Source organism: Hippopotamus amphibius, chromosome X, assembly GCF_030028045.1.
Source record: "Hippopotamus amphibius kiboko isolate mHipAmp2 chromosome X, mHipAmp2.hap2, whole genome shotgun sequence".
Classification (NCBI taxonomy): Eukaryota; Metazoa; Chordata; class Mammalia; order Artiodactyla; family Hippopotamidae; genus Hippopotamus; species Hippopotamus amphibius.
In genome coordinates, this window is record NC_080203.1 from 3,042,607 (window position 1) to 3,058,505 (window position 15,899).

At 47.1% G+C, this 15,899-nt stretch overlaps 1 pseudogene; it reads right to left on the reverse strand.

The window, feature by feature from the left end:
- Nucleotides 1-14,280: 14,280 nt before the first annotated feature.
- LOC130842505 (60S ribosomal protein L6-like) lies at nucleotides 14,281-15,126 on the reverse strand (annotated as a pseudogene).
- Between the last annotated feature and the right edge of the window lie 773 nt (nucleotides 15,127-15,899).

Sequence of the window (15,899 nt, forward strand, 5' to 3'; positions counted from 1 at the left end):
TTTGATGAAAACTCAGGAGAAATGTATTGGGCCTTACAAGAAAAACTCTGAACTAAAAATTTAAATTATAAAACTCCAGAGTTAAGCTACTCTAGACTTGGATTGGAAAAGACTTTGTAAGGAAATTCAAAATAATACTCAAATAGTTAAGCATTTGAAAGCTCATGTAATAAAGACGTCATAACCACTAGTAAAATTAATCTAAGATGAAGAGAAATGCGCATTGCTTCCCAAGACTCTGATTTAACCCTTCCGCATTGGTATGATATATTTAAAGCTTGTTCTCCTCCAAGGCAAATATCCTACTGAATTGTGAAATTCATCTGATTGTAGTTCTGATAATTGTTTTGCTTCGCGTTTTACTTGTTGGCTATTTAAGCGTCTGCGACTTGCACCTTGCCCAGAAAAAGTTAAAAGTACAATGGAGATAATGAAATATTGTAATGTTACAATTTCATAGGAATACAGGGAGGCGTTTGTAAGGACAAATACAAAATAAGACTAAGAGCCTTAATTCTCCCAGGAGGAGATAAGGTGAGAAACGCCCCCTCCCAGACCTTTTCTTTCAGAGTTTCTCCCTCTGTCCTTTTAAATATATGTAAATCTTTTTAATGGCTAAATAAGCCTCTGGTCATTGTCAGAACTCAGGAATGTTTCCCCTCATTCCAAGGTCTGGGAGCATCTTTTTGAATTGTAATCAAGGAAGATGCGGGCCCCGCAGACCTCCCAGCTTCCAGACAGGAGAGGGGTCTGACTTCAGCCTACCGGGCTCCAAACGGCAAAAGCTACTGGGCGTGGGTGGGGGTTGTCCACCACTGTGGAGGAGACATTCCTTCTGTCTTTTCATCCCTCAGGCGGGGGGCCAGGGTTTCACAGATCGTTCTGGTTTCAGGCTCATACACCTGTTTTCTATCTTTTCTGCTTTTGTGGAGAGGTGTTCCGGGTTGGGAGATTTTTAGTTGTATTTCTCCAACACACCTCACAGCCAGGGAGAAAGGGTAACTTTTCCTTCCTTGGAGATAGATGTGTTCATTGAATATCCATAGGGAGAAAAAAAATCTTCTCACTGAACTTTCCTCACGTGTAACCACCAGGTAGAAAACTGAAAAGTCATAAACGTACTGAGCCTTTTTCTTTCTGAAAGCAGGAGCTAGCCCACCCCTGTGAGAGTGCCTCCCTGTGCCAGCGACAGGTGTTGGGGCCTGGAAATCTGTGCAAACCTTGTTAGTCTCACCGTAGTATTCCGAGTTCTTTACCACCTGCCACCCAAGCCCAAACCCCTTTCTCTTGTCAATTCTTCACAAATGCAACATGTCTTTGTCTAAAAGGTAGAAAAGATTCCTTTTCTTGTCACTTTTTCGGGTCTTCATTCTCTTGAGAAGGCTTCCAGGTCCATGTAAACATTTAATAAAATGTGTATGCTTTTCTCCTGTTAATATGTCTTGTGTCAGTTTCATTCTCAGGCCCAGCCAGAAACCCAGAGACGGTAAAGAAGCATTTACCCTCCACAACCCTTCCCGAGGACAGAGATGCATTTGCAAAGCCTTCTCCAGCAGCAGCGGGAAAGATGGGGCTGAGGGGACTTCGAGAGAAGGTGGGACCCAAGGCAGAAAGGAGAGGAAGGGTGAATTCAAGATTGTCAAAGTGAGACACTGCACACCAACCCCTCCCCCAGGAACTCACAAGGTGAGAATTTCCAAGGGCCCCCTTACAATTTAAAAATGGTCAAGCCCCAATATGGATAAGCAAATGCCTCCGCCCTCAAAGGGACTTGCATTTCAATGCACTTGCGTTCTTAGAGGAGCGGAGAGCAGTTACAGTGAGAGAGCACACAGCATTCCCTCCCCAGGAACTCAGGAGATGCATTTACTCCTGGAGGTAATTGTGATCTGACCCTAAGAATTTCCGAGGACGTCCCTTAAAACTTAAAAGTGCCCAAGACCCTTCTGCAGAAGCAAATGCCCCGCCGGCAAAGCAAATGCATCTCAATGCCGTGTCCTTTTAAAGGAAGAGAGTGCTTTGGTCCGCTTCCTGGCATTGTTAAAAATAACAATGAGGAAAACCAACCTGGACCTCCTGATTAGACCCTACAGAGCATCTTCAACCTGAGTCTTTTTTTCCCTCTTTTTAAGGAAAAAAAAAAAATCTTGACCACTGCCTGACATACACAAAAATCAGTTCCGGTTGTATTGGAAATCTAAAAATAAAAGGCAAAATAACAAAACTTGTAGAAGACGACAGGAGAACATCTTCATGATCTCAGAATTGGGAAAGATTTCTTAAGTGGGACACAAAAGGCACTAACCATAGGAGAAAATATTGATAAATTAGTGTTTTCTGAGCTCTGCTGCGCACCGGCTCTGCCCCCCTCAGCCTGGCTTCTGCTCTCTCCTTCCTCTTGACCCCCATCTCCAAGCTCCTGCTTTATGCAAGGCAGATAGGATTACCACATCAGGATGAGCCCGTATACTTTGTTTCTGGTGTTTTCTGAGATTTTCTGCCCCTTGGCTGCTTTGCTATGCTCTTTACCCTAAAATTGCACGTTTCTCCTGCAGGGCTTCGGTTTCGCCTCCTCCCCATGTCCCCCAGGTCCTGTCGCTCTTGCTGTAGATAGCGACATAGGGTTACCATCACACAGTCAACTCCTTACTTGGACAGAGTGAGCTGGTCTATCTGGAACGTGCCAAGGTGGGGCACGCCTCACTGTGGACTCTGCATGCGAATTCTACCCCCCGGGGGCTGAGGAAACCTGTCTCTTAGTTTTGCTGAAAATGGAAGGGATTTTTTTTGGAAGGGGGCAGTTCCATGCAACTTATTGCTTTTGTGACATCACAGAATAGTCAAAGCGCTGTCTCACTGCCTTACATCTTTTTAAAAAAAATTCATTTTATTGAAGTATAGTTGCTTTATAATGTGTTAATTTCTGCTGTACAGCAAAGTGATTCAGTTATACATGTATACATATATATCTATTCTTTTTATATTCTTTTCCATGATGGTTTATCACAGGATATGGAATATAGTTCTCTGCCCTCTACAGTAGGACCTTGTTTGTATCCATCCTATATATACTAGTTTGCATCTACTAATCCCAAACTCCCAATCCTTCCCTCTCCCACCCCATCTTCCCCTTGGCAACCACAGATCCGTTCTCTATGTCTGTGAGTTTGTTTCTGTTTTGGTTTTTTTGTTTTGTTTTTTAGTTTTTTTTGGCTGCGGTGGGTCATCATTGCTGTGCATGGCTTTCTCTACTTGCAATGAGCAGGGGCTACTCTTCATTGCAATGAGCAGGGGCTACTCTTCATTGCGGTGCGCAGGCTTCTCAGTGCGATGGGCATGGGCTCTAGGCGTGTGGGCTTCAGTAGTTGCAGCACGTGGGCTCAGTAGTTGTGGTTTGCGGGCTCTAGGGTGCACCAGCTTGAGTAGCTGTGGCACACAGGATTCGTTGCTCCGTGGCATGTGGCATCTTCCTGGACCAGGGATCGAACCTGTGTCCCCTGCATTGGCAGGCGAATTCTTAACCGCTGCGCCACTAGGGAAGTCCCTGTTTCTGTTTCTTAGATAAGTTTGTGTCATGTGATATTATATGGTATTTGTCTGTGTCTTTCTGACTTACTTCACTAGTATGATAATCTCTACCTCTACTCTTTTTTAAAGGAATAGACATTGAATTTGATCAAATATCTTATTAGCACCTACTGATGTGATTGAGCTGTTTCCTCTAATTTGCTGAGTAGTGAAAAGACTTTCTCACGTTTACCTGATCTTGGGTGGCCTTGGCTGGTGGTGTGAAGCAGGGTTTCAGTCCCCAGCCAGAGACCGAAGTCAGGCTGCGGCAGTAAGAGCACCCACGCCTAACCATTAGCCCACCAGAGACTCGTGGCCACTGACAATGAGGCAGGTTAATAACAAAAGCAGGAAAGGACAAGGCAAACAGAAGAGAATGCACGCCTCAGGGAAGAAGTACCTTATGGCCTCTTTCACAAGATCCTGCCATGGGCAGCCCAGACATCTGAGTCTAGGAGATAAGGGAAAACCTAACGTCTGCACTCTGGCTTCTGTACCTTGCTCCTGCATAGATAAGCATAGCTATAGGCTCCCAAAAAGTGCAGGAACTGGTCTATAAAAGGAGACACTTTCCTTTGGTTCGAGGCTCAGTCTCTGGATGTGAGTCCACTGGGCCTGTACCGGTGCAATAAACATTGCTTCCTGTATTGCAAGCCTCGGTGTCCTGCCTACCTCTACCGATCCCTCCAACATTTCTGGGGGCTCATCCAGGATTGGGAGATGGTATACAGAGATGGTGCTTTCACCTCCCTTGTCTCTCGGGTGTTAGCCCTGGGACGCCGGGGGTGGTGACATCGCCTGGCGCCAGCGGACCAATTGATCCATAGGAGACTAGCCCTCCCAACGTGTTGGGGTGAGACTTCTGAGAGCACAACAGAACCCGGAGAGGCACAGGAACCAGTGCAGGGAGCACCGCCCAACAGACTGGTAAGAACCTGGGTTCATTTTGGTTTAATAGGCCCATCCTTAAGTGACGGAAGGGGAGCCTGATCACCTCCCAAGAGTCACCCGAGTAACCTCCAAGGCCCTCTCAGGGGGAAAGGAGGAGGTGAAGCCGCGACTCTAAGATTAAAGGATTGGGCGGAGGGCTCGAGCTTGTTGAATGAATGCTAGTGAATGAGACGAGCGAAGCAAGTGTTGAGTCCTGATCTGGTTCCATAGCAATCCTCATGTGGCTTAAGGTGGTTCTCTTTGGAGAAGTCCAGATGTGGGGTTTATTCCATCCCACCAAATGCTAAGAGGTGCCTGAAATTTCCGGGAGGGAAGCGGCTGGAGACAGACAAAGGGCATTTCCCAAACCCGATTTTCCTACTCCTACCCTCCCTTGCATGTGTGCGTGTTGTCTGATAGGACGCGAGGAAATGGGTGGCGAGCAAAGTAAACCCATCCCCTTAGAATGCATGATTAAAAACTTTAAAAAGGGATATTCAGGAGACTACGGAGTTAAATTGACCCCTAGAAAACTCCGTACCTTGTGTGAAATAGAGTGGCCATCGTTCGGAGTAGGATGGCCCTCGGAGGGCTCCTTGGATAGGGAACTAATCAATAAAATATATAAAGTAGTAACAGGAGACCCAGGATACCCAGACCAATTCCCCTAGATAGACTCTTGGCAGGATGTAGTCCTGATAAAGCCACCTTGGCTCCAGTCATGCCTAGAGGAAAATTGTAAGATCCTAATGGCACAGGTAATAGCCTCCTCTAGGTGCAAGCCTAAACCAAAAAGGCCGGTCCTAGCGGGAGAGCCAGAAGAAGTGCCCCCATCATCTGTGCCCCTATATCCTCCCCTACCCGCTACTAACTCAGCAAGGAAGAGTGAGGTCTGTAACTCATCTGAAACTTCCTCACCCGTTATGCCCCAGACATCAGACTCCAAACAATCTCCTGAGGGAAAGTCCCTAAACCCAGAAGAGCAGAAGGGAAATGAGGGCAGCCCACCCTTCACTCGGAGCCGACGGGCGGCCCTAGAGGCGCCATTGAGGGTAACACAGGGACCTCTCTACTATGATCAGGATGGACAGATGCAGGGAGGACAACGTATATTCGTGTATCAGCCCTTCACCACAACAGACCTCCTAAATGGGAAAAACCATAGCCCCCGTATACAGAGAAGCCCCAAGCCATGATTGATTTGATGCAGTCCATAATTCAAACTCACAAACCCACTTGGGCGGACTGTCGTCAGCTTTTACTGACATTATTTAACCCCGAAGAGCACCATAGAGTCACACAGGCTGCCCTGCGGTGGCTGGAGGAACATTCACCAGAAGGCACTCTTAACACCCAGGCATACGCCCAGCGCTATTTTCCTGAGGAAGACCCCCAGTGGGACCCCAATGAAATCCAGGGCCTTCGAATGCTAGAACCATACCAGGAGGCCCTGTTACGTGGGATGAAAGAAGGAGGGAAAAAGGCTATGAACATGAGTAAGACCGCTGAGGTGCTCTAGGAGCCCAAGGAAAGCCCGAGCCAATACTATGAGAGACTGTGTGAGGCGTTCCACCTTTACACCCCATTTGATCCTGAAGCCGCAGAGAACCAGAGGATGCTTAATGCAGCCTTTGTGAGCCAGGCCCGAGGGGATATCCGAGGAAAACTGCAGAAGCTTGAGGGTTTCGCTGGGATGAATATCAGTCAATTGCTGGAGGTAGCCACCAAGGTCTATACTAATCGAGACCAAGAAGCTAAGCGGGCGGCGGAAAGAAAATTAAAGAGAAAGGCAGATTTACTTGCGGCCGCTCTTATGGAAAGGAAAGGGTGCCCCCGAGGAAGGGACATACGAGGTCGAGGTCGAGGTCGAGGTCAAGGCAGCGGCAGGGGCCTGGAAGTGAGTTTAGAGGGGAAGCCAACCTATCTAAGATCCAGGCTGGGACCAAAGCTATGTGCCCATTGCTGTAGGGAAGGACACTGGAAAAATGAATGTCCTCACCAATCAGAGGACTGCCATTCAGGCCATAAAGGAGAGGAAAGGGGGTGAGTAATCCAGGGACGACATCAGCCTGGGTGACAGAGACACGAGACCTCCTCCGATGACTGTGTGGGTCTGGCTGCTGTGGAGGGGTACAGGGAAGACTGGGATAGACCGGGCTCCATTTTACTAGGCCCCCAGGCGCCCATGGTCCAAAAGACTGTAGGGGGCCAACCCATGGACTTCGTGGTGGACACAGATGCAGAACACTCTGTGGTAACACAATTGGTGGGACCTATTTCTCAAAAACAAACTACCATTGTGGGGGCCACAGGTGGTCGAGCGCACCGTCCCTTTTTGTTACCTAGGCGGTGCAGGCTAGGAGGCCATGAGGTGATTCATGAATTTCTATATCTTCCTGATTGTCCCGTAGCTCTACTGGGGCGTGACTTGTTAGGAAAATTACAAGCCCAGGTAACCTTTAACTCACAAGGACAAGCGGCTTTGACTTTGGGAAAGCCCAAGGCTAGGATTTTGGCTCTTATTTTCCCCCCAAAAGAGGAATGGCGCCTCTATAGTGCCATGAAGGACCCACAAGAAGGACCCGAGCTCCCTTTCCGAATACCTGGGGGATGGGCAGAAGATAACCCCCCTGGACTGGCTAGAAACATTCCCCCGGTGACGATAGAACTAAAACCCGAGGCCAGGCCAATCCGTCAAAAGCAGTATTTCATTTCCCGAAAGGCTCAGGTTGGGATCCAAAAACATTTGGAGAGGCTCTTAAAGTACGGGATTCTACGGCCTTGTCAGTCAGCATGGGACACGCCTCTCCTGCCTGTACAGAAACCAGGCACGGAGGAATATAGGCCAGTTCAACAACTCCGAGCCGTAAACCAGGCTACTGTCACCCTGCATCCAGTTGTCCTGAACCCCTACACGCTATTAGGACTTATTCCTGATGAAGCAACTTGTCTAGACCTAAAGGATGCATTCTTTTGCATCCGTCTAGCTCCACCATGTCAGGACATTTTTGCATTCCAATGGGAAAACCCTGTAAATGAAGACAAGGGCCAGTTGACTTGGACCAGATTGCCACAGGGGTTTAAAAACTCCCCGACTATCTTTGGGACAACCCTAGCAAATGATTTAAGGGCTTATCCAGCCGACCAGCTGGACTGCACCTTGCTTCAGTATGTGGATGACCTTTTATTAGCTGGAAAAACCAAAGAAGGATGCATGGAGGGAACCCGATGCCTCCTTACCCTCTTATGGGATGCTTCCCTATAAGTGTCTAAAAGAAAAGCTCAGATCTGCCAGGAAAGTGTAAAATATCTCGGGTTCCACCTTTCACAGGGACAGCGACAGTGAGGCCCAGAAAGAAAACAAGCCGTTTGCTCAATCCCAGTCCCTACAACCTGACGCCAGGTCTGAGAATTCCTTGGGGCGGCAGGCTTTTGTAGAATTTGGATACCCATCTTCTCTATAATGGCAAAACCCTATATGAAGCAACAAAAGCGGGGGGAAGGGAACCATTAATATGGGAACAGACACAACAGGAGGCATTCGAGAAAATCGAAAGAGCCCTCATTAACGCGCCCAGCTTAGGGCTCCCGGATGTCTCAAAACCTTTCTTTCTATATGTACATGAACGTACTGGGGTAGCGGTAGGAATGTTAACTCAAATTCTGGGCTCCTGGCACCGTCCGGTAGCATACTTGTCCAAGCAAGTGGATACAGTTGCTAGAGGATGGCCCCCTTGTTTGCGAGCACTGGCAGCTACTGTTCTCCTGGTCACTGAGGCTGACAAGCTCACTATGGGACAAGAATTGACTGTTCGGGTGCCACATGCAGTGCTCACTCTGATGGACTATAAGGGACAATATTGGCTGACCAATGCTCGGATGGTTAGATATCAGGGAATGTTATGTGAAAACCCCCGTGTCCACCTAGAAGTGGTAAAAACTCTCAAACCAGCTACACTGTTGCCGGTGGGACAAGGTCCGCCAGACCATGACTGCACTGAAGTCATGGATGAAGTATCCTCTAGCAGACCAGATTTAGACAGATCAGCCCCTCAAAGACCCTGATGTAGGATATTTTACTGACGGTAGCAGCTTTGTGAAGGAGGGAGAGCGGTTGGCTGGATATGCGGTGGTGACATTAAATTCCACCACAGAAGCTAGGCCCTTGCCAAAGGGAACTTCTGCCCAAAAGGCAGAATTGATTGCATTGATCAGGGCTCTTCAATTGGCAGCAGGTGTACAAGTAAACATCTATACTGACTCCAAATATGCCTTCACCACTCTCCATGTGCATGGAGCCCTATATAAAGAAAAGGGGTTAGTTAATTCAGAAGGAAAAGATACAAAATATGGAAGAGAAATTCTTGAACTTCTAGATGCAGTCTGGGCCCCCAAGAAAGTGGCAGCTATGCATTGCTGGGGACATCAGAAGGAAAACACAATAACTGCTAGGGGAAATTGGCGGGCCGATCGAGAGGCAAGACTAGTGGCCTCTAGAGAACTTCAGGAAACTGCAGCCTTACCTGCTGCTTTACTTCCCCATCCCCTGACAGAATGGAACCCTCCGTACTCTAAAAATGAGGAAACTTGGCTTAAAACTGAGAAGGGAAAATATCTCCCAAGTGGATGGCGGCAGTTTGAGGATGGCCGCATAGCCATCCCAGAAGCCCTTGCCTCGGCCTTCGTCAAATCATACCATCAAGGAACGCATGGGGGTCGGACAGCCTCAGAGGTTACTCTGAGCCGACACGTCTATGTTCCCCGGCTCTCTAGTATTGCTCGGACAATAAGCAAACAATGTGAACTGTGTGCCAAAAACAACCCACGCCAGGGGCCAGGAATGGCTCTGGGGTCACAGAGTGTTGGAGGAACTCCATTTGAGAATATTGTAGTAGATTTCACTGAACTCCCCCGTGTCCAGGGTCATACGTACCTGTTGGTATTTGTGTGCACATTCTCAGGGTGGTTAGAGGCCTTTCCCACCCGTACGGAAAAGGCACAAGAAGTAGCCCAGCTCCTTCTAAGGGACATCATTCCCTGATTTGGAATTCCAATTACCATAGGGTCAGACAATGGGCCTGCATTTGTGGCAGAAATAGTACAGTTAGTTGCCAAAGGATTAAAAATTACTTGGAAATTACATATGGCCTATCACCCACAAAGTTCAGGAAAAGTAGAACGAATGCATAGAACCTTAAAGCTACAGCTAAGCAAGTTATGTCAGGACACTCATTTATACTGGGATCAACTGTTACCTATTGCCCTGTTGAGAATTAGGACAACCCCCACAAAACGAACCGGGTTTTCTCCATTTGAAATTCTTTACAGGCGACCGCACCCTATAATTAAGAGCATAAGAGATTTAAAAGAAATAGGAAATACCACCTTCAGACAACAGATGCAGGCTCTTGGCTCGACCCTAACCGATATACATCACTGGGTGGGAGAACGACTGCCTGTAAGTCTAACTACTGACGTCCATCCCTTCAAACCCGGGGATACTGTGTGGGTGAAGGAACGGAATGTCCAGTCTCTGAAGCCCCTCTGGAGGGGACCATTCACTGTTATTCTGTCCACTCCTACTGCAGTCAAGGTGGCTGAGATGACACCTTGGATTCACCACAGCAGGGTGAAGCTGGCCTCTCCGGACTGGGAGTCCATCCCTGATCCAACGGCCCCGTGTAAACTGACTGTTCAAAAGAAACGAGTTGTGGTGCTTGGAAGCCCAGAAGACAGCAGCCCTGCCTCAGTCACTCCGGAAGCTGACTGATCTACTCACGGTGGAAGCCTGAGAAAGGACACCACAACAAAAGGACAGATAAGGCTATTACTACCTCCCCATGGACTGTAATCCCTTTTTCTTGATTCTAGTTACACTTTTGGCACTAAATCTAGCTGTGGGATTAGCATCTACTGCTCCTGAAGACTGGACATGGGGGGAAAGGACTTCACTCGCGCTGTTTTTCCTCGTGCTTATAAGCTGCTTGCTTGCTATTGGCTGTTTGGGATAATTATTGTGATAGGAAGCACCCCAAACCCCTATTTCCCTATTGAGCCGACCATTAATGTGACCAGATCAGCCACTCCCTTTTCTGTAAAGTTTGATGCTTGCCAGGTCATACCCTGTGGAGACTTAAATGCACAGAGACAACTCTCACAGATAGATAAATACCTCTGTCCTGAGACAGATAATAGCATGGGGCCACCCTGTCTGACTTGGAGTGACATATGGTGGACCACTCAGTACCAAAGGTGGACAGCCAGCACAAGTCCACTCAGGTGGCAACTCAGGCAGGGATGGGACCACATGAAGCCAAAATTGCATATTTACAAAGGGACTATGCCCCCTAACTGCCAGCCATTACAATGTAATCCGATAATCCTTTCTATTAATAACCCTGCTGAAATAAACATCTTCCCTGTAGTAGCCCCCCGGACTTATGGACTAGGAGCTGACACATCTGGAAAGGACCCCCGGGGAAAATTTAATATAGCTTTAGTTAGCGGTCCAGGAGTTAAATCTACTACCATAGTGCCTAACCCAAAAAAGGAGACATCAAAACACCAGCCTATAAATAATCCAAAACAAGTAAAGGTGATTGAGGTAAAGGATTTGAGACAGACTCTAGAAATTGAAACAAGATATGGGGGGCCAAATGCCTGGATGGAGTGGGTAAAATTCTCAGTGTTGGCCCTAAACAAAAGCGACTGTTATGCATGTGCTGCAGGGCGACCACAGGCACAGGTAATCCCGTTCCCTCTCAGATGGGACAATGATCCTTCCGGATTTGGCTGCATGATGGCACTCTACCAAGACAAAAAGGCCTGGGGAAATGAGACATGTAGGAGTTAGGCCCTGCTCTACCCCGGCGATCCGCGAGTCAGACCCGAGGGTGACACCCTCCTTCTCTGTGGGAAAGATGAACTACTCTTCGTGACTCTCTAGACGGGGAGAAAAGTTCACTACTCCTGTGGGAGACCTGTCAGACTGCGTAAAGCCAAGAGACGTGTCGCACAAACCGGGAGCCAATTACTCCAACTTAAATATTCCTCGGGCCCATGTCTGGTGGTACTGCGGGAACTGGACTCTCTTGGACAGATTGCCCACCGGATGGACGGGAACATGTGCCTTGGTTCAATTGGCTATACCATTCATCCTGGCATTTCGTCCCCCTATAAGGGCCAAAAGATCCATACCGGGATCTTTCGACCCAGAGATATATCTAGGCTGAATAGGAGTGCCCAGGGGAGTCCCCAATGAGTTCAAGGCCAGAGATCAGATAGCAGCAGGATTTGAGTCGTTCCTTTTCTGGTGGGTGACAGTTAACGAAAATGTAGATTGGATAAACTATATTTACTACAACCAGCAAAGATTTATTAATTACACTAGAGAGGCCCTAGAAGGAGTGGCTAGCCAGTTAGACGCCACTAGACTCATGACCTGGGAAAATAGAACTGCCTTACATATGCTATTAGCAGAAAAAGGCGGAGTATGTGTCAGGCTGGGAGGGAACTGCTGTACCTTTATCCCCAATAACTCCGCCCCGGACGGCACCATAACTAAGGCCCTCAAAGGATTATCATCATTGGCAGACGAACTGGCTAGAAATTCAGGAATTAAAAACCCTGTTACTGGCTGGCTGGAAGAATGGTTCTCAACTTTAGGTGGTTACAAGACTCTGATAATAAGTATGCTTACAATATTGGGAATTCTCCTATTCATTCCCTGTTTTATCCCCTTAATCACCTGAATCGTTTCAAACTTCATTGAAAATTTAGTCGAAAGGAAAACGGCCACCCATGCAATGATGCTATGGAAATATCAACCAGTAAGTCAAGATGAAAATGATGCTATTGGACCTTAAGTCAGATCCAAGCATCAAAGGGGGGAATGAGGCAGGTTAATAACAAAGCAGGGAAGGAAGAGGCAAACAGAAGAGAATGCATGCCTCAGGGAAGAAGTACCTTATGGCCTCTTTCACAAGATCCTGCCATGGGCAGCCCAGACATCTGAGTCTAGGAGATAAGGGAAAACCTAACGTCTGCACTCTGGCTTCTGTACCTTGCTCCTGCATAGATAAGCATAGCAATAGGCTCCCAAAAAGTGCAGGAACTGGTCTATAAAAGGAGAAACTTTCCTTTGGTTCGAGGCTCAGTCTCTGGATGTGAGTCCACTGGGCCTGTACCGGTACAATAAACATTGCTTCCTGTATTGCAAGCCTCGGTGTGCTGCCTATCTCTACTGATCCCTCCAACAACAAGGCCCCGGCTTGTCAGCTGCATAGAAATGAATTTCCACCTAGAGACGGAAAGTAGTGAAACAAGCAAAGTGTTTAATAGGAGGAAAAGAATACAGTCTGTGTGGATAGACACACAGGTGGGCTCGGAGAGAGTCGCTCCCTCCTGGTAGTTTGAATCACTTTTGGGGCATTTCTTCCAGGTTTCCTTTGGCCAATCATCTTGCTTTGCCTGGTTCTGAGTCCGTATTTGGTGTATCTCAGGGTCCTCCTGTGTGTGCGTCTCTTTAGCCAAGATGGATTCCAGGGAAGAGGCCTATGGGTAGTTGATATCACTTACTATGGGGTGGCGCCCCCTCACCTTTTGACCTCCAGGGAGCCTTTATGCACATGTGTAGTTGGGGAGGTCTCTTTGACCTTGAGAATGAGTGTGGTCTTTTATCTCTAATCTGGGCAGGGTGCAGCCTCCTCTCTCGATTGTCCTGCTATTATGAAGTTTCTGTCCACAGGGGAGAAACTGTTCAGCCTGGGGCCCATCTATCTCCTGCCTCAGAACTACCTTTGTATTCCTGGACTAAATCCTACTCAGTCATATATAATATCTTGCTCTTTTGCTATATTGCTGGAATCTATTTGCTTATCTTTTCTTCAGAATTTTTGCACTTGTCTTCAATAGGTTTCACTCTATAATTTGTTTAGTAGGTTTGTTACCCCTTGGAGCTGAATCGGACTCTGTGTTGGATCTATTTCTTTGACTCTGACCTTTGCTTTTTGTTGCTTTTGTTGCTGTAGTCATGCATGATGGCCTGCCTCCGGGAGCACTGCCCCTCTGCCTGAAGGTTGGACTGGAGTGCCTCTGTTCAGCCCGCCCGCCACCCCCTGCCACGCCCCCTCCCCCCCCACCGGCAGACAGTCTGCCCTGCCCACCTGTGTGAATGGCTGAAATTAACATATCGCCTCACTGAGGCTGGTTGTTTCTGGAGATCTTTTGTAAGACTGATGACCCTTTGGCTTTGCTTCCCCACAGCCCCTCCCTCTCTGGTTCTATGGGGCAGCCTGGCATCCAGACCCCAATAAGATGGTTTTTTGAGGAGACATTAGTCTGCCATCTTCTCAGTTTGCTGGCTTTCTGAATAAAGTCGTATTCCTTGCCTCAACACCTCGTCTCTGATGCATTGGCCTGTCGTGCGGGAGCAGAATGAGCTTGGACTTGGTAACAGGTTTATGTATTTGGTTTATTGTTGGCCTTACGGAAGAGCAAAGGTCAAGCCTAGGTAATACACCCCTGAAGAAGATGAATGAGCGGGGGCTTGCCTAGCAAACAACAATTTAAATGTCAAAAAGGAAACTTTAAAATTCCTATATGAAAATATAGACAAGTATCTTTTTGACTTTGGGGGTAGGGAAAACATAAAAGGCATGAATCCTTAAAAAAAAATTGATAGATTTAACCACATTAGAATTGAGAACTTCTGTTTACCAAAGAATCTTTCTTTTTTCTTTTTAAATGGACCAAAGTTATTTAATTAGGTTCTTTGTAAGAAGTTTAGAACACTACTTTGTGAGGATGAATTCCACTGGGGAGAACAAACACAGAGTGGAGGTAACCCCGGAGCTGAGGACCAGCTTTGATTCTTCGCAGAATTTGTGAGTCCACAGCTTTCTGACCAACCTTGCACTGCTCTGTAATCTCGTATTTCTCTCTTTCTGTGTCAAAGATCTCACCTTCCTGGTGCCTGGGCTTTCACAGCTTCTCCTTCTTGAAGTAAGCATCAGTGAGATGTTCTGGGATTTTCACACCATTGATATCAATTTTGGTGGAGGTGGCAATGACAAATTTCTGGTGTGTCCTACGCAGAAGAACTCCACTGAGGGACAAAGGCCCAGTCACAAGTAGCAAGCCACTGCTCCGCTGCTTCAGGAAAATGACCCTGTTGCCTCTGTGGTGCCCAGTGAGGATGATGAGAATGGTCCCAGGAGAGATGCTGGCGCGCCGTTTTCTCACGTGCTTTCTGAAGGGCTTTTTGCCGTGACTCAACAGCTTTCGAGGCACATCTTCAGTAGGATAATGCCTAGGCATTTTGCGAAGTTTAACCACCCGGGTACCACCATTCTTGTCACCACCAACTGGTTTTGTGACAGTACTAAGAACCTTCACCTTCTTTTCCTTTTCAACCTTGGATTTAGCTGCTGAGTATTTCCCCTTGTACAAGGCCTTTCTGGAATACATAGCCAATCGGGAATATCTGCCAATTCCTCTGACCAGGACAGGGTTTTGGCTGCAGTGGGGCTTCCCCTTCTTAACCGGCTTCACCTTTTTAACCTTGCCAGCCTTCTTGGCTTCGGGTTTTTTCTCCTTAGTATCTGGCTTCTCAGCCTTTTCACCTGCCATCTTGCAAGATGGGAAAGAACCCAAAGACTCTCTCAAGAAAGTGAAAAGGCAGGCCACAGACTGAGAGAAGATACGTGTAATATTTGTAAGTGACAAAGGATTAGTATCCAGAATATAGAAACAATTCCTATAGATCAGTAAGCAAATAGAAAAAGAAAACAATACAGAAAAGGGCAAAAGTCAAAACCAGGTGTAACGTAGAAGAGAAAATGCAAATGGCCAAGAAACCACAGAAGGAAAGATTTGCCTCAACAGTGTCAACGAGAATAACCAATAAACAATCTACAATAGGATAGAAAAGAATTTTATTTGAGTCAAAGTGAGGGCTGTAGCCTGGAAGACAGCCTCTCAGATGACTCTGAGGAACTGGTCCGAAGAAGCATGGTTTTCAGCACAGTTTTGTAACTGTCAGAACAAAGGACATCAAAGATAAGGATACATTCCTTCGAGGTTTAAAAAAAACAGACCAGCACATACATAGCGAGTCAGTATGGCCTTGGCACCTGGGAAGGGAGTCTCATCAAATCCAAGGAGTTCCAGGAAGGGAGGCATTTCATCTTTATTCTTATCATGGATATTCTTTACTTCTGGTTAATGCACACTTTTCTTTAATAAATAAAGCAGATGTACAATGTGTGTCCCATAGGCCACAAACACGCTGTTTTAGTTAGCTTCAAACTCAAGTTAACTCATGCATAAGCCAGAATGACTTCCCCAGACCCCAGGATGTGAACATTTCTTCCATCATCAGTAATCAGGGAAATGCAAAATCA